General features: G+C 38.1%; 1 long non-coding RNA gene across 1 annotated transcript in view; it reads right to left on the bottom strand.

Annotated features, from left to right (window-relative positions):
* Positions 1–19,618, bottom strand: part of LOC111606153 — a 191,811-nt gene that overhangs the window by 31,442 nt on the left and 140,751 nt on the right. Inside the window, exons 3-4 of the long non-coding RNA XR_002751927.1 lie at positions 8,583–8,795; positions 6,818–6,949 (exon numbers count right to left, since the gene is read on the bottom strand). This is a non-coding gene — a long non-coding RNA (uncharacterized LOC111606153). The remainder of the gene's footprint in view (positions 1–6,817; positions 6,950–8,582; positions 8,796–19,618) is intronic.

Below are 19,618 nucleotides of genomic sequence, written 5' to 3' on the forward strand. Positions count from 1 at the left end.
ATTTGTCAAGGTAAGCAGCTTCAAAAGCTCTCTGTCACAAGGTCTCTGTGAACACATCCTCTGGTCATGTTTGGGATAATGATAATACAGTTTCAATGAAGGAGGCGTCTCTTACCAACATCCCCTGCAGCCTTCTGCAGATTTATTACAAGAGTCCTGTGACTTCTCAAGAAGCAACATCAATGCAGTGCTTACGTAATAAATTCCCTCACCTCCCAAAAAAAAAAAAGATGAAAGACAACTGTGAGTTATTCACTTGAGTTTCAGAATATGACGGGTGAAGTTTGAAATCACAGCAACACAAAAAAATTCTCTTTTTACATCAGTAGTATTGCTACAGTTTCAGGTGAGCAGAACTGGTCCGGGGAATGCAAACACACAGCAGAGGTAACTCTGCAGCCGAACCTGCTGCACAACAACATCAGGCTGAGAAGATTTATGGATGGATTAGTGATGTATGCATGTATTTCAGTGGATACTAAGAGAAAAAGATACAAAAATGGCTTTATTTTAATCAGAAATAATAAAAAAAGAAGAGTTCTGACTAGTTTATAGGAAATAATTATTAGATTTTTGTTGAGGTTCTGACTAAAGGAAACATTTCTGTTTATGGATTTTAACTGATTCAAAACAGAAAATATTACTTATTGTTCTTGTGCAGCTTCTAGTGCAAATATTTTAATATTACAAGTAACTTTTTAGCAACATTGAAGAGCTTATTTTAGCTCAATAAATCCTTAATATTAATGAAAAAGTATTGATTACACTGGCAGATTATTTCACTGATAATAAGGGAAAAAATGTCTGGTTATAAGTGAAATTATCTGCCAGTGGAACTAATATATATATACATATTTTTATCTATATTAAAGAATAATTTACCTAAAACAAGCCACTTCAATCAGTTGATAAGATGTGGCCATATTTAATATGATAAAATATGTCCATTACTAGAAAGTTTTGCATTCTCTAGGATCACTTTTCATTATAAATGTACACAAAATTTTTTATATTCTGCTAACATTGAAAAAACACAATTTTCCATTTTTGGTGTTTCCATGAAATGAGAAATGCAATTAAAATTACATGTGAATTAGTTTATGCTCATGATAAGTCATTAAAAAAACATGCAGCGCTCTCGTCCTCCAACTACTTCCTGTCATCTTTGTCGGTTCCATCAGTAGTAACATCCTGTTGTTGATCACATGACTTGTGTGCGATGGAAGTGTTTCCATTGCGGTTTTACAAAAAATAAAACCATTACAAATTTGCGCTTTTATCCTGCTGATGTCTAAACAAACACATTGCTGTGTTTCCATAAAATAAGAAATGCAATTAAAATCACGCATGAAGAAGTTTGTTCATGCTATACGTCACTAAAAATCATGCAGAACCACTTCCTGTTGTCTTCTTCTTTGTCGTTTTTGTCAGTAGTAACATCCTGTTCATCACATGACTCATGTAATGAAAGAAAAGTATTTTTTTCCATTACCCTTTGATGAAATGGTTTTGTGAAAATTAAAACCATCTCGTCCTAGTTCTAAAACTTTTTTTTTAAATCAAAAAGCGTGAGTTGTTGTTTCCATTAAGCGGATTTATTTTCATAATTTCAATTTGCACAATTTTATCGCTAAAGGAAATGCAACTAAATTTATTATATCCATTATTACTAGTCTGTGCGTTCTCTGGGATCACTGGGGCTAATTTAAGCTGGAAAAGCTGCTCTGCCACAGACCTGCAGCTACAACCTTAAAGAAATGAAGAAGTGAACGGCTGCTTGGGGTCTCCAGAGATAAAACCCAGGGGTGGAGGGAGAAGGGCTGACATTTATTTTTAAACCTTCAGAGGGGAGCAGCCTCTTCTCTCCCACTTCAACCCCCTTAAAACCCACTTGAATTAAAATAATCCACTTTTCACTTTGTGGCGACTTGAACGTTTCCAGAGGGTCTCTGCGATACTCGACCACAAGACGCAGTCCGCTTCCCTTCCTCCCTCCATCTTACCCTCTGAGACACAGATGTTGTAAGTCCCATTACTGCGCGCATGAAAGGGAGGCGATTAAAGCTTCAACGTCTCTGCTTTTCCCCACTGACAACTCTAACGAGCAGCATATTTCACCCCAACCTAAATGCTGTTTTCTTTCCTTACTTTCCACTGAGTGCATTTAAATGGAGCCTATGAAGCAAGAAAGAGGAGATTCAAATTTGTTTTTTGGGACAGCGCTGTCACAGATTATTCAATTTCAGCGCCCTTGCAGAGCATATGTTTGATTTTATGACAACTTCTGCCTTTCCTCCTGCAAGGATTATTGCATCAGGCTTTATGGGCTTTCCAAAGCAAACAGTGCTGTCATCCTGCAGCAGATTCAGTGAGTTATAACGTTTCTAACTCCATTGTAATGCTGAGTTGATGGTTGCCTCTCGCTGAAGACCTCATTTATCCTCAAGGTTTCCCAATGACATGTTAAGCCTGGGCTAGCGAAGAGAAGCAGAGAGGCGGAGATTGAGAGGCGGTGAGCGAAAATAAAGAGACGGAGTCCATAATGGGAGTTAAGGAAGGTGGTAACTGGAGAGACGGGAAAGGAGATGGAGACGGCGAAGAAATAGAGTCTGAGCGTGAAACTCGCTGTGCCGTGTTGGGCAGGAGGCTGACCTTCACGTCTCCAAACCCACAGCGGTTATTTGTGGGCAGAGTTTGGAGGGAGAGCGACTGGAAGGAGGGCAGGTGTGCTGGAGTGACCAACGCTAAGTGATTAAAGGCTCACCGCAGTTCTTCAGAACAAAACCTCTCACTGTCAGGTTCAACTGGAACCCAAAGAGAGCTGGAGAACAGAAATAAATCAGGACCACTGATGTGTTTTTTCACCACAAATTGAAATGAAACCCAGAGTTTTAATGAACCGGAAATGAATCGATAATATTCCAGTTCAGGTTTTAGTTTGCAGGAGCTGATAAAAGAGGAGAAAACTTTGTTAGTTGGACAAATGGCTGGACGAATGGATGGTTAGATGGATGTAAGGTTAAATACATGAGTGACTGGATTATTACCGTATTTTTCGGACTATAAGCCGCTACTTTCCCCCCACGCTTTGAACCATGTGGCTTAAAGCCTGGTGCGGCTTTTCTGTGGATTTTTCTTCAACCACCAGGGGGCTCTTTAGCAGGAAGTGAATCATTGGAAGTCAAAATTGGAAATCAAAGAAGAAAGCGCTGATTTTTATTTAAAACTAGCACAATGCTAGCAGCAGGCACAACGGAGAAATGTTTTCAAACTCTTACCCCCTCATCATGGAAACAACACGAAGAAGTTCATATGATGCAGCTTTTAAGTTCAAAGCTATCGATCTGATTAATAGTACAGGAGGGAAATAGAGCCGCTGAACGAATCCATGGTTCGGCTTTGGAGACGCAGGACTGCGTCCTTGATGGCAGATTTATTACGTTAAATAGCGCCCTCTGCTGCAATCTAGTGGAAAACCCAAAGCGGTGGAGATACCAGCGGCTAACAGTCTGGAAAATACGGTAGTTGGATGGAACGATGAATTGAATTGTTGGATTTAAGGTTGGATGGATGGATGGATGAACAAATGAATGGAAGATTGGATGGATGGATAAATGGATGGATGACTGGTTGGTTGGATGGTTCAGTTTAAAGTTTAAAAAATAATTCTCCTCAGTTTCAGTCTCTTTTTCAGTTGCTTGTGTCGAAGATGAAATCCTCACATCCATTCATTTGATAATAATAATAATAATAATAATAATAATAATAAAGTAAATCAGCAGTGTGTTACACACACTCAGCGCTGTGGGACTGAATCTCTTCTCCCTTAAAGACTGTCCTGCTTTTATCCACAAAGCTCTAAAACAACACGAGCGTTTAACCCCCTTCCCGTCACCGCGGCGACGCAGACATTAGTCTACAATTAAGTTTGTCATTTTTGGCATGGCTAATTGCTGCTGAGATTGGTGGCCTACCTGTGTGTAGGTGTTCATCAGGAAACCGCTCCAAACACACAGCGACACTTTAAATAACCTCATTCCCCTCCAGATCCGGAACAAAGGAAAACATCCAACCAAACCAAAACCCACCTACAGACTCCTGAGACTTTGTTTATCAGCTCCAAAAATATAAACCGATCATATCGCCTTCACCTCCTGCTTTCATCTCTCCTGACAGCAAAGATGCCTTTACCGCAATATTTGAAATGTTATTGCTGTCACAAATATTTTAAATGTCACCTGATGTCATGGCTTCATTGAGCTACAGGCAAGAAAAGCACCTGGCAAAATAAGAACAAGCTGCCAGCACCAAACACATTCTACATATATATATATCTATATAAATAAAACTCTACATCGGCGCCCAAAATAAACTGATTAATCTCTGCCTCGCCTCCCGGGCGACGTATGGGTTTCAAATGTTTCATATTTTATTTTGCAGGTTTGTGTCTGGGATGTGTTTGTGTTTCTGGTAACATAACGAAGGCCTAATGAACAAACTGCAAACCTGCAAAAAACAAAAACAATATAATTACATTTTTCCTGAAGCATATTTGGCAAAGTGTCAAACATTGAATGTTTCAATAAGTAGTTTGTTTGGAGGAGTTTTTACACATAGAGGTTGGTAAAGTTCCCAAGAACATATTTTTACTCAAGTTAAAATAAAAGGTAGCTACACCAAAAAATTTTAAATTTGGGGTATTTTAAAGACCAAAATTAAAATAAATAAATAAATAACATAATTACAAAATAAAATCAGGCTAAATAAAAAAAATATCCAAATCAGTTTCTTTCATTATAAAGTGCAGGAAACTTGTCAATAATTCCTTAATATTGATGAAAATAACAAATTTCACTGGCAGATTATTTCACTTACAAAATGGGAAAAACATTTTGTAATAATGAAATAATCTACCAATTGAACTAGAACATTTTCATCTATTATTGAAATTATTGACCCCACTATCCTGCTGAAAAATCACTTGTAAGTGAGTTTTGTCTTATTTTGAAAGTATTAAGATATTTGCACCAGAAACTAGACCAAAATACTTAAAATACAAAAAAAAGATTTATTTTTTTTCAGTGCAGAATCAGAAGTCCAAGTGTAACCTGTCACAGAGTTAGGAAAATAAAAATGGAGCATTGTTCATTATGACGTATTAAAGAAAATATACGGAGGGTAAGCACACTTAGAGTGCATTCATACCAGCCCTGTTTAGTTCGCTTCAATCCAACTCCAGCATGTTAGTCGGGCTCTTTTGGGGAGGTGTGAACTCTGGCCTACCTATAATCCTCGGTCTCGGTTCAGTTGAAGTGAACCCTGGTGCAAATGCATATGTGAAAGCCAAGTGGACTGGAGACCGCTCCAAAGCAGGAAGTGGACTACAGCAGGGTATTCTGGGTAAATACAACCAAAACAAACGTGAGAGGCTAGCGCTAGCAGGAGAAATAAAGACAAAACAGAAATCCAACAACCGCTAAAATCTGACGCTACTCCATTTTTGTTTACATTTTGTGAATTATTGACTTCAGGGTCTTCTTCAGAGGTTTTCATGTTGTTTCCTTCAGTGGTTCTTGGTGCAGCGCCCCCACAGGCGAGGAGGGAAACAGACTTTTTAAAGAGTTTGCTTGGTTTGAACCAGTGCGGTGTGAAAAAACCCCATAGCAGCTGGAAATGTAACAAATGTTGCAACTTTGGTCCCAAATAACTAATCTACTGGACTATGAGGTGGAAAAACACACTTAATTATACTGGAATACATTCAACGAGTACTTTAAGGATTTTTAAAAGCAAGTACTTTTGCTAGAGTACATTTTTGTTTGGTTGTTTGTACTTTTACTTAAGGAGGGTATTTGGTTAAGTCACATTTAGGATATGTAGCTCACTTTAACTGCTGCTGTTTCAGATAAAATCAAACTTTTAAACACAAACGAGGGAATAAAAATAACCACAAAGTGAACAAACTTCATGTTTTACATGTTTGTATCGGGGGGGTCCACAGCTTTAACCTGCCTCCACACACAAAGACAGCAGATAAAATGTGAGCCTTTGTGTGTCTGCAGACCTGCGAGCGAGCCTGGAGCTCCAACCCCGGCTGCTCGCGCTTTAATGCCACCCCTGGGACAACGCCTCCCCCTCCGCGCCCTCATCCGGTCCAGGTGATTAGGAACTTAACGCCGCTCCCCCTCCCATCCTCTTCGTTCGCGTACATCTCGGCATCAAGGGGGAATGAAGGTAATCCTCCGACAGTTTGCCAGGTGAGGTGAACGGCGCAGAAATGGAAGGAAGGAGGATGCGATTCATCATGAGGTTCCTTTCATTTGGCTCGCCTGGCACAGCTGTTTGAAATGGCACCTCTCGCCTGCAGACTTTGGGGAAGGGCGCTTTTATGAAGATGCATGAGTCGGAAAACAGACTATTAAAGTTAGTGAGAGTTCATTAACCTTGTAGAAGTAGGCTGTGGCTCCCATAAAGCTCCATATTTCAAGATTCCCACCATCATCTTTTATCATAAGTGCTCTTGGTGGCCTGATAGTTCATTTCACACGAGACAAGCATTAAATGAGACAAAGACAATAGGAGCAGGAGCCGCGCACATGCAGCGGCTAATGACGGATTTTGTGGCCCGTTCGAGGGAATGTCAAGCGCTCAGACTTAGAAACACTTCAAGCCGGGTCCAAATTAGAAAACACAGAAGGTAATCACAATCAGGGAAGCTGCTGGCAAGCCAGCGCGGTTAATCAACTCAGAGGGGCTCCGGAGCCGCGCGATTGGTCCAGGAGGAGAGTAGAACAAACACGACGACAAACAGCCCAACCTTTAAGTTTCTCCACCATCTGTGAGAATCATCTGCTCTCCCGCGTCGCCGCCGTGCGCCAGGTTGTCATCGCCGTCATCACTACCGATCAGACATCAACGTTTCTAATCCTGCAGAACATCGCCGCCGCTCCTGCAGCGAAAAGAAACTAAAATAATCAGAGACTTTCCCAGAGATAAAGTACCTGCACTGCAAAAACACAAAACATTCCCCATTTTCTGTCTAGTTTCTCCTGCAAATACCTTCATGCAAGTAACTTTTCAGCAAGGTATAAGAGCTTATTTTAAGTCAATAATTCCTTAATATTGATTTTTAAAAGTACTAGTTCCACTGGCAGATTATTTCACTCATTAAAAAAGAAACATTTAGCGAAATGTGCCAGTGGAACTAGTGCTTTTTAAAATCAATATTAAGGAATTACTGACTTAAAATAAGCTCCTATACCTTGCTGAAAAGTGATTTTTCCAAAAACTAAACAAAAATACTTGGTAAGATTTTGTGATTTTGCAGTGTGGAGCTAAAATAAACAGATTTTCCCAGAGATGAAGTTCTGTTTGGTTTCTAAGGAGAGCACTTGGAGTAACTTGTGGCGCCCCCCTGCCAAATTACAGAGAAAACGATAATGACTAATTCTGAGCAGATGTGTGAGCAGGCTTAGAAAATAAAAAAAAGCTAATATATGCAAATCACAGCTATTATTTGAAAGTGATGGGAGAACAGACGCAGGCGCTCTCTCTGCATGTTCTTTAAAGTGTGATTGCTGGATTTCTGGTGACTGATCGGAGCATTAGCGGCTCTGAAACCATGTGACCATCAGAGGAGGCGTCGCCTCGCCAGGCGCACATCAGCGTCAACTATCTGGGAAGGCAAATGATCCTCAGAACACGGAGGATCCGTGGATGTGCCGGAGCTAATCGCTCGGCCCGACCCGACCCCCCGCCGAGCCGCTTCCTGCAGAAACTCCCACTGAGCAGCAGAGAAGCAGCAGCTGCATCCGTCTGCAGGGAGATAAAGCTGCTGCACTACGAAGCCTTTCCAAACTAAACCTGCGTCTGATGCTGCAAAGATAGAAGAAATTACAAAAAAAATGTACATTTACTACAGAGAAGCAAAATATGTCATAAGAGAAAGAAAAGAAACTCGGGTAGAAATATTTATTAACCAATTTTATACGATATATTCCTGAATCATGCTGCGAACTGGAACTCGTGTATTTTGTATCAAAAGCTTACAGAGTATCGTTGCAAAACTTTTAGGATATTTTCCCAAAACTTAGAGAGTACATTTCCAGAATTTAAAGGAAACTTACTATGAAAAGTTAACATTTTGCTAATTTCTTACTTTCATTTACATCTAATATTTATAAATCAAGCCATGTGTTTAAAGGAAAACATCCAGCTGGTTTTTGACAATAACTTCATGTTTTTTGGTTTCTGGAAAATGAGCCGTTTCAAAAAACCTCCAGATTGTTAATTTACAATCCATGGGCACTGATTGGCAGCGCTAAGCCCCGTCTCCTGGCTCTGATTGGTTGGTTTTGGTTCTTCACATGGCAATAGCAGCTCACTATTCATCAGGTCCATTTAGGGCCTGATGAATAGTTTTAATGTTCCTGTTCTTTAAACTCCTAATCCAGCAGTTAAAAGTTCTCCTGAGCTGAGTCCGCTCCGTCCCTCCGGTCATTAACTGCACCTTGTTTGTAAATGAGGAGAAGCCGTCTTTGTTTCTAAGTGAGCGTCCCGGTGGCGCTCAGCTCTCCACTCACCTCGCCAGTGCAGGATGCCGGATCGTTATGCACATCCCATCAGACGAGGAGAGCGATTAGTTCCTGCTCCTTCATCCTCCTCTTCGTCTTCCTGCAGCGGTGCAGATGCGCTGGGTCCTTTGAGGGCCCAGCTGTCCTGCCTGACTTGAGGCCAGATGATTAGGCGGCGGTCCAGAGTGCAGCGCCCAGGTAAGCCGCCGCTGCCGACCGGTCCTATCAACCAGAGACAGGAGACGGGATTGAGATCGAACGCTTCCTGCAAAGCTCCAAGTCCGGCTGAATCCTGAAGCAGAAAATCTGGGCTTCACCTGCAGCAGGAAGACGTTTAAATGCGGCTAAGAGGGAGACAAAACCGTGACATTCAGCTGGATTTATCCAGGAAATACCTTCAAGTGTTTTCAACCCCCAAAAATCTAAACTTTAACTGTTATTGTCCTCTTTAATTAGCCTCTTTATTCGCTTCACTCCAGCTGTGACCAAAAACCAAAAACTCATTATTCATCATCATGGCTGGAAACAGCCACATGACAGCCTGTTTGGAATAACAAATGAAAGAAACTCCAGTGACCTTGTTGTGTTTGTTGGAGACTAATAGCCAAGCCCCACAGTTCATTTTGTTTTAAATATGCAAAACACAACAGCCGACCAAGTATTTCTGGTCTAGTTTCTATTTCAAATATCTCAAAACACTTAAAATACTACAAAAATTTAATTTCATTTACATTTTTATGTCATTTACTCAAGCATGAATAAGAATAGTTAAATTAACAACTAAAGAATCAACAGGAGGAGAAAGAAGTATAGACTTATAATATTCTATCAATGTTCATATAAAAAAAAAATCAGCTCAAAAGACGTAAGGCGGCCACTGGAGATAAAAAAAAATAAAAATAAAAATTCTCTTTTTTAAAAAAAACAACTCTTTTTTTCCTTTTAAAACTGAAATAATTTGCAAACCGTTTTGTCTTCATTTGAGTGAACTAAGATATTTCCAATTAAAATTACACCAAAAATATTTTGTGTTTTTGCAGTGTAATGCTTATGTTTCTGCTCTCTGTAATGTGAGGGGTAACCGAGTGTTTTCAGCTCGTCTGATGAGTTAAATTAGGAATAAAATGCAATTTAAAATTAAAACTTTCCGGTTTCTGAATTTTGAGTTTGAACATTTTTCTTACAGTAAAAAAGAAAAACTAATTTGGATGTGAAATCCTGAAGTTTGGCTCTTTTTTGTAGGTCAGACATTGAAATGTCAGGTAATGATTGAGTTGACTGAAGTGTATATAAAATTAGATTATGAATCAGTTATTGTAAAGATAATTATGTTGTTGTTTTTTTTCAAACGTTGAGTCTTGGTTTGGCCAAGTTTTTAAACAAAATATTCAGTATAAAACCATCAACATCTCTTTCATTGATTGGATGATTTCTGAACTCGCGTTGATTTAAACCTTGTTATTTTCTAGTCTGTTCATCTACAGACATGAAGAACTTAGATGGTTGGACAAATGGCTGGATGAACGGATGGTTAGCTGGATGTTAAATAGATGAATGAATGAATTATTACCGTATTTTTCGGACTATACTTTTTCCCACGATTTGAACCGTGCGGCTTAAAGCCCGGTGCGGCTTTTCTGTGGATTTTTCTTCAACCACTAGGGGGCTCTTTAGCAGGAAGTGAATCATTAGAAGTCAAAATTGGAAATCAAAGAAGAAAGTGCTGATTTTCATTTAAACAGAGATAAAGAACAGAGAAGGCCGTCTCAACAATCAGCAGAGGTCGAATGTAAAGACAGAAGTTACCTTCTGAAGGATGAATTTTCTATTTTTCATTTTTAATTCCTCTGATCCCTTCAGGCTGAAATTTGATTTGCATTTACAAGTTTTTTTCCTTTCTTTTCAGCTCGACCTCTGTGAACCTTTTATTTAAGGGTTATTGAGAAAGTGAAAAGAAGTGAACTTTAGCCTCAGCATTACCCTGATGTCTCTGGAGATGCTGAGGATCTCAGAACAGCAGCTTCTTGTGTTGCAATTACTGAATTAGCGTATGCATAAAACACCCACATCCCTGAGTGTAGAGGGAGAAGCTGCAGGAGGATCAGGATGTTCAGATTCAAGGCTTCAATCCAAGACTGTAATATAATAATAGAATAAATGTTTTACTTTTCACTAAGACACAAAGAAACAAAAAAACAAAACTCTGTTTATTGCAAATCAAATAAATGTAAGTGTAACTTTAATGAAAATTTTTTTTGGGAGGACTGTAAGTGCATTTTTTTATTTTATTTTTTAAATGGATGATTAACTCCAACATTTTTTTTGCTAAAATCATATGTCTTTTTAAGGTCATTCATGCTACTAATTAAATGGCGTAAAACGTAATTAATTGCATAATTTAAATATCTCTATGACAAGGTGCCTCATAAGTTGGAAATGTTGTCTTAAATGTTCAATTTACTTTGAACAATTAATGCAGTAGGTCATTGTCTAAAGCGAGCCAATCAGGGACATTGAAATAATAGTTCACTGGCAAATGATTTCACTGATAACAAGTTGCTTTTCTTTGTTTTAAGTGAATCAATCTGCCAGTGGAACTGGAGCTTTTCCATCAACATTGACTGAAAACAAGCTCTTATTATTAGAAAGTAAAAGCAAAAACAAAAATTCACAAAAGATACACTGCAAATGCAAAAATAGAAAATGTTACCAAGTATTTTTGTCTAGTCTGTTGACATGTTGACATATTAGTACACTTACTGTATAAGAAGACTTTTTTCCCCCCATTTTTTATGCAAAATAAATATTTTTTTCATCAATCTCAAGGAATTATTGACTTTAAACAAACTCCTGCTTCTTGCAGAAAAGTTACTTGTAAGTTAGTTTTGTCTCATTTTGATATTTGCATTAAAAACTAGACTAGTTTTTGCAGTGAAGCTTCTTACTTCCTGTTTGTGTACGAAATCTTGTTCATTTATATAGTTTGACATCATCAGTGTAGAAATAAAACTCAATCTAAAAAGTGCATCACATCAGAATTGGCTCCAGCTCATTTTTTCTTCTTTTTTTTGGTAACTTGACTCGTATTTGTTATGCAGGGAACGGAAGCGAATTGATGATTTCCATCCTGCCAGTCGTTCTCAGGAACATAAGCCGTGAATGAATGAGAAGATTTCAGTCAAAACGAGATTCTTGAGGTACAGTACAGAATGTGAAAAACGGCGCGGCTCATATCTCACTTCCAAATCGAGTAATTTACAGAGGATATGGGAGAGCTGCCAGGCGCAGAATCAAACAGGATATTTAACAAGGAAATATGGGGGGAATAAATGCACCATCAGAGAACAATCCCATACATATTCAGCATATTTACTGGCAATATGTGTGTATTGATCAGGCAGTCTGACCTGCTTCTCTTTGTGGCATGAAGCTCCACCCTCCGTGGTCACAACCATCCCCTCCTTTGTTAACAATGGAAATGAACGCACTTTTCCTCACACGGAAAAAGCTAAAAATATCAGTGGAAGAATTATTCCACCTCCTCTGCGTTTGGATGAAGGGTAAAGTGCTCTGGAAATCACTGTAAACTGACATGTTTACCCGTGAAGTATTGTTTGTATTGTCTGACTGGAAACACGCGCTCGAGCTGAGGAAGGATGACTAAAAGGCCATTTTCTGATTCATGCATAATCCTCGTCGCCACGCTCCCGTGCAGCGCGCGCTCCTCAAAAGGAGAATAAAACGTTGCAGGGTTTTAACACAAATGTGTTTATGCCCCCTGAGGAAGCTGCTACCTATAAACAACCGCTGCTGTCTGCAGAGTAAGCACTTCTGCAGGTTGGAGCTAAAAACAATTAAATCATTACAGCTGCCTGTTGGTGGAAATTAATCCGTAATCATCCACCCCGAGTTGGTGCTTTGGACCAAGAACAAAAAATCTTACCAACTATTTTTCTGTAGTTTCTACTGCGAATCTATGAATACACTGGAAATAAGACAAAACTAACTTTTCTAGCAAGATATGGGAGCTTATTTTAAGTTAATATTTTAAAAGTTTGAGCTCCACTGGTAGATTATTTCCAATCTTACAGATTAAATAATCTCCTAGTGGAATAAATACATTTCATTAAGGAAGGAAAGGAAGTATTGACTTAAGTTAAAACAAGTTCCTACATCCTGCTGGAAACTTTATAGGTTAATCTTGTCTTAATTGAGATATTTGCAGTAGAAACTGGAGAAAAATAGTTGTAAGATTTTGTTTTTGCAGTGCTGGTGATGTTGTTAGCAACAGTTATACCAACTTCTGTTCTGCAAAAACACAAAACCTTACCAAGTATTTTCACTCTGGTTTCTAGATTTATTCTATAAAAAGAGAAAAGAAACATTTTTATTGTTTGTTTGGTTTTAAATGAGTGGTTTTATTTTCTGATGGATTATAAACTTTTACGTCTTTTAATTTAATTCAAAGATTAATTTTTTTACTCTTTTTTTATGTGACGTAGTTCTTGATTTCATTCAGTTACGTCAGAAAAAAGGTAAAGAGCTCTTCTGACAGACATTTAGTTTTTACCACAAGAAGAGACTCAGCAATAGGAATATTAAATCAATTATTAAAAAGCTGGAGGTGATTTTTTTTTTTAAGGAAGACAAAGGCGGGTTTCTGCACATGGGATGGCGAGAGCTCAAGGCCGTGTTCTTTATAAATATCCAGTGATATTTTAAAAGCTTCCCACAGGTTGATTGCTTGTTAAATGTCAAGAGAGAGACATCGTCTCAGGGGACCAAACGGTTTTCCTCTTGAATTTATAATTACAATCAGCCTCTCTCAATAGACCCATGTTCTTCACTCTGGAAATTGGCTATTTTTCTTCCAAAACATAATGTGTGTAATTCCTCCTGAAGACCAGATTTAACCCATTTGGATTCATCATTGTTTGGTGAGAAAAGGTTCATATAACTATGGGTATCCTAGTAATTTTCTTCAGTGCAATGTTACATAAATCCAATGTAAAAGTTTAAGCTTTTCCAAAGTTTTGCTGTTGATCCAAAGTACAACTTCAGTTCTGGGTTGCTAATTGTGGATAGAAACATCGAAGGTAATGTCCTTTCCATTCAGTTGTGAGTCTGAAAAATAAATATGCATCAAGACCTCTTGAGGTCTCGCTTTAGTCCAATTAACCGAAGAGGAGGCCATAAGCCGTGAACAGAGAAATAATTAAAACGGTCAGTGGGAAATGTAATGATTAGAGCAGCAACATGTGACGACATAATAACGGTCATTAATCAAAACTCTGCACGGCTCATCAACCCAAACCATGGATTTCATCAAGGCGGCCATTTTCCCACCAGAAACTAAGCCTACTTCCTGTCAACTACTGGTAGAGTTGATTTGAAAGGGTTTAATACAAACACTGGACGGACATAATTAACCCTACAGGATTTCAGCAAACATGTAGATTCCAGGTGTTTGTTTCTGTTATTAATATTTTCTTTGCTTTTTGCATGGTAACACATTTTAGCCGTTCGTCCAGTTTGGTTTGGAAGAGTGAAAAAGTTCACTACACTGCAAAAATACAAAATCTTTCCAAGTATTTTTGGTCTAGTAGGTTTGAGATGAGGCAAAACTAAATTACAAGTAACTTTTTAGCAAGAAATATGAGCTTGTTTTAAGTCAAGAATTAATACTGATATTTTAAAAAGTACTAGTTTCATTGTTAATTTGTTTTCTCTGATAATAAGACATTTTTCTATGTTATAAGTGAAATAATCTGCCAATAGAACAAATACTTTTATAAATCAATATTAAGCAATTATTGACTTAAAACAAGCTCATATTTCTTGCTGAAAAGTTACTAAAACTAAGTTAGTTTTGTCTTGTTTTTAGTGTACTGAAATATTTGCACTAGAAACTAGACCAAAAAAACTAGACCAGTTTATTTTCCCTGAAAATAAACTGATTTATTGATTGATACAACCTCACCACATCACCCAGCAGATGCAAATTGAGATAATTGCTTTATCTTTAATTATGGCAAACATATTAAAATCTTCTTACAATAGAGAATGTTGGGTATCAAACATAGTATTAGTATATTAATACCTATTTTTTTCCCTTTTCTGTTAATTTATACCAGAAAAAGCTCATCTATCCAGTTACTTTTACTCTTGTTGCTAAAAATTGACAACATTTTTTCCTCTGTTTTTCCATCGAGGTCAGAAATTATTGCAAACATTACGAGTTAAATGTTTCCCAACAGAAAAATCAAATAATTGTATCTTTTGTTTACAGTTGAGTTTAAAAATAATCTAGCTACTTCTGGCTTGACAATTTCGCCACAAAAAGTTTCAATAAAACTAAAACCTGACTCAGAAGTTTAGAGGCAGACTTTATACAAATTTAGAGGTTTAAAGGTCTCTGTGATGCTGTCAGGATGATGGTTTTACCAGCAGGGGGTATCCGACAGGAATCCGATTAATTTGATTCATTTATTCTGCAGGTAAGCATGATGGATCTTTACAAACTCTTTAACAAAACATTGAAAGTTCAAAACTCAAAAATCTGCAGATCTCTGCATGAGCTGGCACAAGAGACTCTTTAGTAATCACAGCTTCATTGCAAATCACTTGAAAGATTTGAATGTGAGGATTAATGAACTGTAATTTGAAAACATGATAAAAAATCCTGACGTCTCATTTTCTTACACTGATTTTACCTGAGACAGTCAGATGTTGGGTTTTTGGCTGAAAAAGGGCAAAAAATGCATCAAATCTATAAAATTCTTCAACAGAAAAATTTGCTTGACTAAATTTTATGGTGTGGAAAGTTTCTTTTTCCAATATAAACCTGAGATGATAAGATGTCTTTTTATCATCTTTATATATTTTGTTTTTATGTTGTGAAGAAGGAAGTTGCACTCAGTTTTTTCTTTAAAGGTTTTCATGTTGTTTCCTTCAGTGGTTCTTGGTGGAGCGCCCCCACAGGCGAGGAGGGGAACAGGCTTTTCAAAGGGCAGCAGCTGAAACTGTAACAAATGTTGCAAATCGAACCAAATCTACCCGACTAGATTTGGTTCGACTTGGCAAATCGAACCAAATCGAACCAAATCTACCCGACTATCAAGTGGAGAAACAACCTAAATGATAACCAGAAAATGGCTGGATTATTTTTAGCACTTGGATCGCTTCTAGAAGCTGAGAAGACCAAACAAAGTAAAAAAAAAAAGTGCAAAAAATTTAGAATTTTCATAATGGCTCCCTTTTTAAAAATGCACACCGTATAACCAGCTCCATCCTTAAAACGTACAGTTAGAAAGGAAAACAAAGATTTGAAAATTAATCCAAATTGTTCAGTGATTCTTAGTGCAGCGCCCCCACAGGTCAGGAGGGAAACAGTATTTTGAAAAGTTGTGTGACGCAGATGAAAATGTAACAAATGTTGCAGCTTTGGTCCCGAATCGAACAGAATCTTCTGGACTATCAGGTGGAGAAACATCCTAAATCTAAATGATTGTCAGAAATTTTTTTCTAGCATTGGGATTGTTTCTGGAAGCAATTAAAAAAAATAAAAAATCAACTCCACCATTTAAAATTGCAGTCAGTAAAACCCCTCCAAAAAATTAAAAATCAATCCAAATTCTTCAGTGGTTCTTGGTGCAGCGCCCCCATAGGCGAGGAGGGGAACAGCCTTTTCAAGAGTCGTTTGACACAGGGAGTCACAGCAGCTGAAAATGTAACAAATGTTGCAACTTTGGTCCCAATTCAAACCGAGTCTTCTGGACTATCAGGTGTGAAAACCTTCAAACTCATCTAAACATTAAAATCCTTGGTTTTTGCTCTGAGTAGCGTCTCCATACCTGAAGGTATTTTCTCCAATCAACTCCCCAAAACAAGAAGTAAGACTTTCACAATGTCTACATTTGATTATTCCTGCTCCTAATCAAGGCGGCAATCCGTTTCTGCTATAACAACAGCGGAGCCCACTCCAGACGCGCTTGATGCGGACGCACGCTGTTATTAATTTGTCTAAAAACAGACCTCATCCAGAGGTGAGCGCCTTTGATATTCAGCCTGCAGGGCGGCAGCAGGTGTGTCAGAGTGCATCATGTCCAGCGTCCTGCGGAGAGGATCCACGTCAGACGCCCAGCTGTAATGGCCTGTGATTAGAGAGATGATTAGCAGAACTATCGACCCGGGAAGCGATCCCCTCTCTCATATCTCTGTCTTTGGGATGATGCTGCAGGGGCTTATGGGGGGCGGCGATGGCAACGGCGGCGACTGTTCTCGTTAACCGAGTGAACAGAAATCCAGGTGGATGGGAGGTGAAGGTGGCTTTCTGTATGCAGCGCTGGACGCTGCAGGCCACAGGGTAATAGGTGGCTGTGGGCGCATCAGATGGAGAATAACAGTGGTGATTATCTTCTCTACCTCCTTGAAGTAATAGATGAAAGCCTCACCATCATGTAATAGGCTACTTTAGTCTGTCAAGGCAGGAGAAATTTTCAGCCTGTCCTTACTCGCCCGGCTGCTTTCTCCCATTTTTTGTGGTTAAATATGCTTTGTCTGAATGACCCTGATCATCAGACGCTCTCTTCCTTCTCTGACATGATGATAATCATAAAAAATAAAAAAAACACCCAGGAAATGTGCTTTTAGTTCCCTTCAGGCTAAATCCCAGCAATCAGGAGTCATTTAGGATATGCCAGGACGGGAATAATCACAGTGATATCCACACTATGACATCACTAATGAGGCGGAAGAGAGGGACAAACCCCGAGGTGAACGAGGCGGATAAACGGGTTTGTTCTGCACAGAGACGGCATGGCGGATGTTTTCTGCAAATCACTTAGCATCAAAGCTGCAATTCTGGAGGAGAGGAGGCTAGTTGTTAGCAGTAATGACAGCCTGCGCAGTGCCAGGCAAAACTAATCGCACCCCGATAAAACAACGACGCTTTTCTGTCACAATGAAACCACAAACTACTTTATTTAAATAGGATCTAATGAGATAAATTAGATAAAAGTTGAGCTGGTTTCATGTTGCTTCTTCAAATTAAATTCAGTTTATGTTGTTTTGTGGAGCAAAGACTTTTGTTTGTGTTTGTGTTTTAAAAATGTCAGTTAATGTTTCCAGAGGTCATCAAAGGTCAACAACCAAACACATTTTGTGTCAATCAACTGTGCTAAAAAAATGTAGCAATATAAATAAAAAAAAAGAGGGAAATTAGTAATAAATTGATTCAGCTGAAATTAAGTATGTCTTGATTTTTATTCATGTTATTTTTTGGTGATTTTTCAACCAATTTTTGAATTGTCTATTATTATTTTTCACAAACCTAATTTTATTTTTTGTTTTATCATTTTTCTACTTATGATGTTGTGATTATTGTGACTTGCTTTTGTCAGCTGATGTTTTAAAAACAACATGCATTAAACCTTGACAAATTAAAAAAATAATTTAAATCAATTATATCAACATCAAAATTTTTGTTTGCAATGTTACCGTTTTAAAAATATTACTAAATGTTTACAGACATTAAGTTGTCCAAACATTTTGTAAAATTGTTCACTGAAGAATATTCACTGTCCGAAGAATAAAACATTTTTGAATACTAAATTCACAAAAAGATTTACAGAAAATTAGTTTTTCCTGCTCAACAACAAACTTAAGCATGAAATATTTTAATCATTTCTTTTGTAGTAAAGGAATGTGTTAATCATTGTAGATCCAAAATGTTAGAATAGTTTTGCATTTTTCTGATATTGAAAGAAAGGCAATAACTTAACTAATTTAGTTTGGTGTTGATTAAAGAAAACAAAACAATTTTTGTCCATTCTCAAGAATAAAAACATGATTTGAAAAAGTTTTAATAATGTAATTAGAAGCGGATTTGGGTGGATCAAAGTCTGCCTTAGTGTCCAAATCGTTTCCGATCTCAAAAACGTAATTATTAACAGATAAATACTTTGTGTTGTGTCTGACATTTCTGTGAGGATATTTTAATTTGTGGGATATAGTTTTGTTCTAATTGGAAAAAAAGTCTCCATCTTTTTATGTATCATTACACAACGTCCGTTCAGGGGCCACAAACGGCCCCCAGACCTCAGTTTGGACACCTCTGTTTCATGATATGGTCTCTTTGAAGCGGACCTTGTTGGACTAAACGGTGCAGAAATCAAATAAAGATTACAGCCATGCAACAATCAACTCAAACTTCATCATCCTGCAGCTTCTGCACGAAACGTTGTTCTAAATCAACACATCCCACTGAGGCGCCATTTCTTTTAACTAAGAACCGCGCTCAACCAGACACAACCTATTATCCCGTTATTGGCTCAGGAGGGGCTGTTAGCCGGGTGAAAATGTGTCCCCAGGAGTCATTTCTTTTCTCTGGATTTTCTCCATCACAGCTTGTTTTCCCAACAACGCCTGGGTGAAAGTAATCTTCAGTACTACAGTTAAAACTGAGGGGTTCCCCGATCAGATCCAACACCTGAACCAAATGGCTTCATTAACTCCTCAACATGTTAGCAGGTTCTACAGGGAGCTGGTAATGAGTTATTTATCTGATTCAGGTGTACTGAAGTAGAAAAACTCAAAAACATGGCAGTGTGTAACCGCTGAATTATATTTTAATCTTAAACAACAGACTGACCCTCTGCAGGTGACGTCACACTCTTCAGAAAGTGTCGCACTCCATCCTGGTGGACGTGAAAACTCTAGTAAAGCTAGCAAAAAACAGACAGTTGGTAGCTTTATTTTGCTTTTATTTGGTTAATTTCACTGTCAAAATGATCACAGGGTCAGCTGCAAAAACAGACAAAGATGCAAACCAAACTTATAATTTTATTATAAACATTTTACTGAGGAAAGCAGATGGCAACAGATAGCAGCCGTCAACCATGAAGACTGGCTTTTTACAAAGTAAGAAGATTAATGTTCATATACTTCATAAGTTACTAAGATACAATCCAACATTGTTTTATTGAGGTAAGCAGTAAGAGGAACGCTGTTGAAATAAAGTTGAATTGTTTTAGCCGTTTTTCTAA

This window comes from Xiphophorus maculatus, chromosome 21, assembly GCF_002775205.1.
Source record: "Xiphophorus maculatus strain JP 163 A chromosome 21, X_maculatus-5.0-male, whole genome shotgun sequence".
Lineage (NCBI taxonomy): Eukaryota > Metazoa > Chordata > Actinopteri > Cyprinodontiformes > Poeciliidae > Xiphophorus > Xiphophorus maculatus.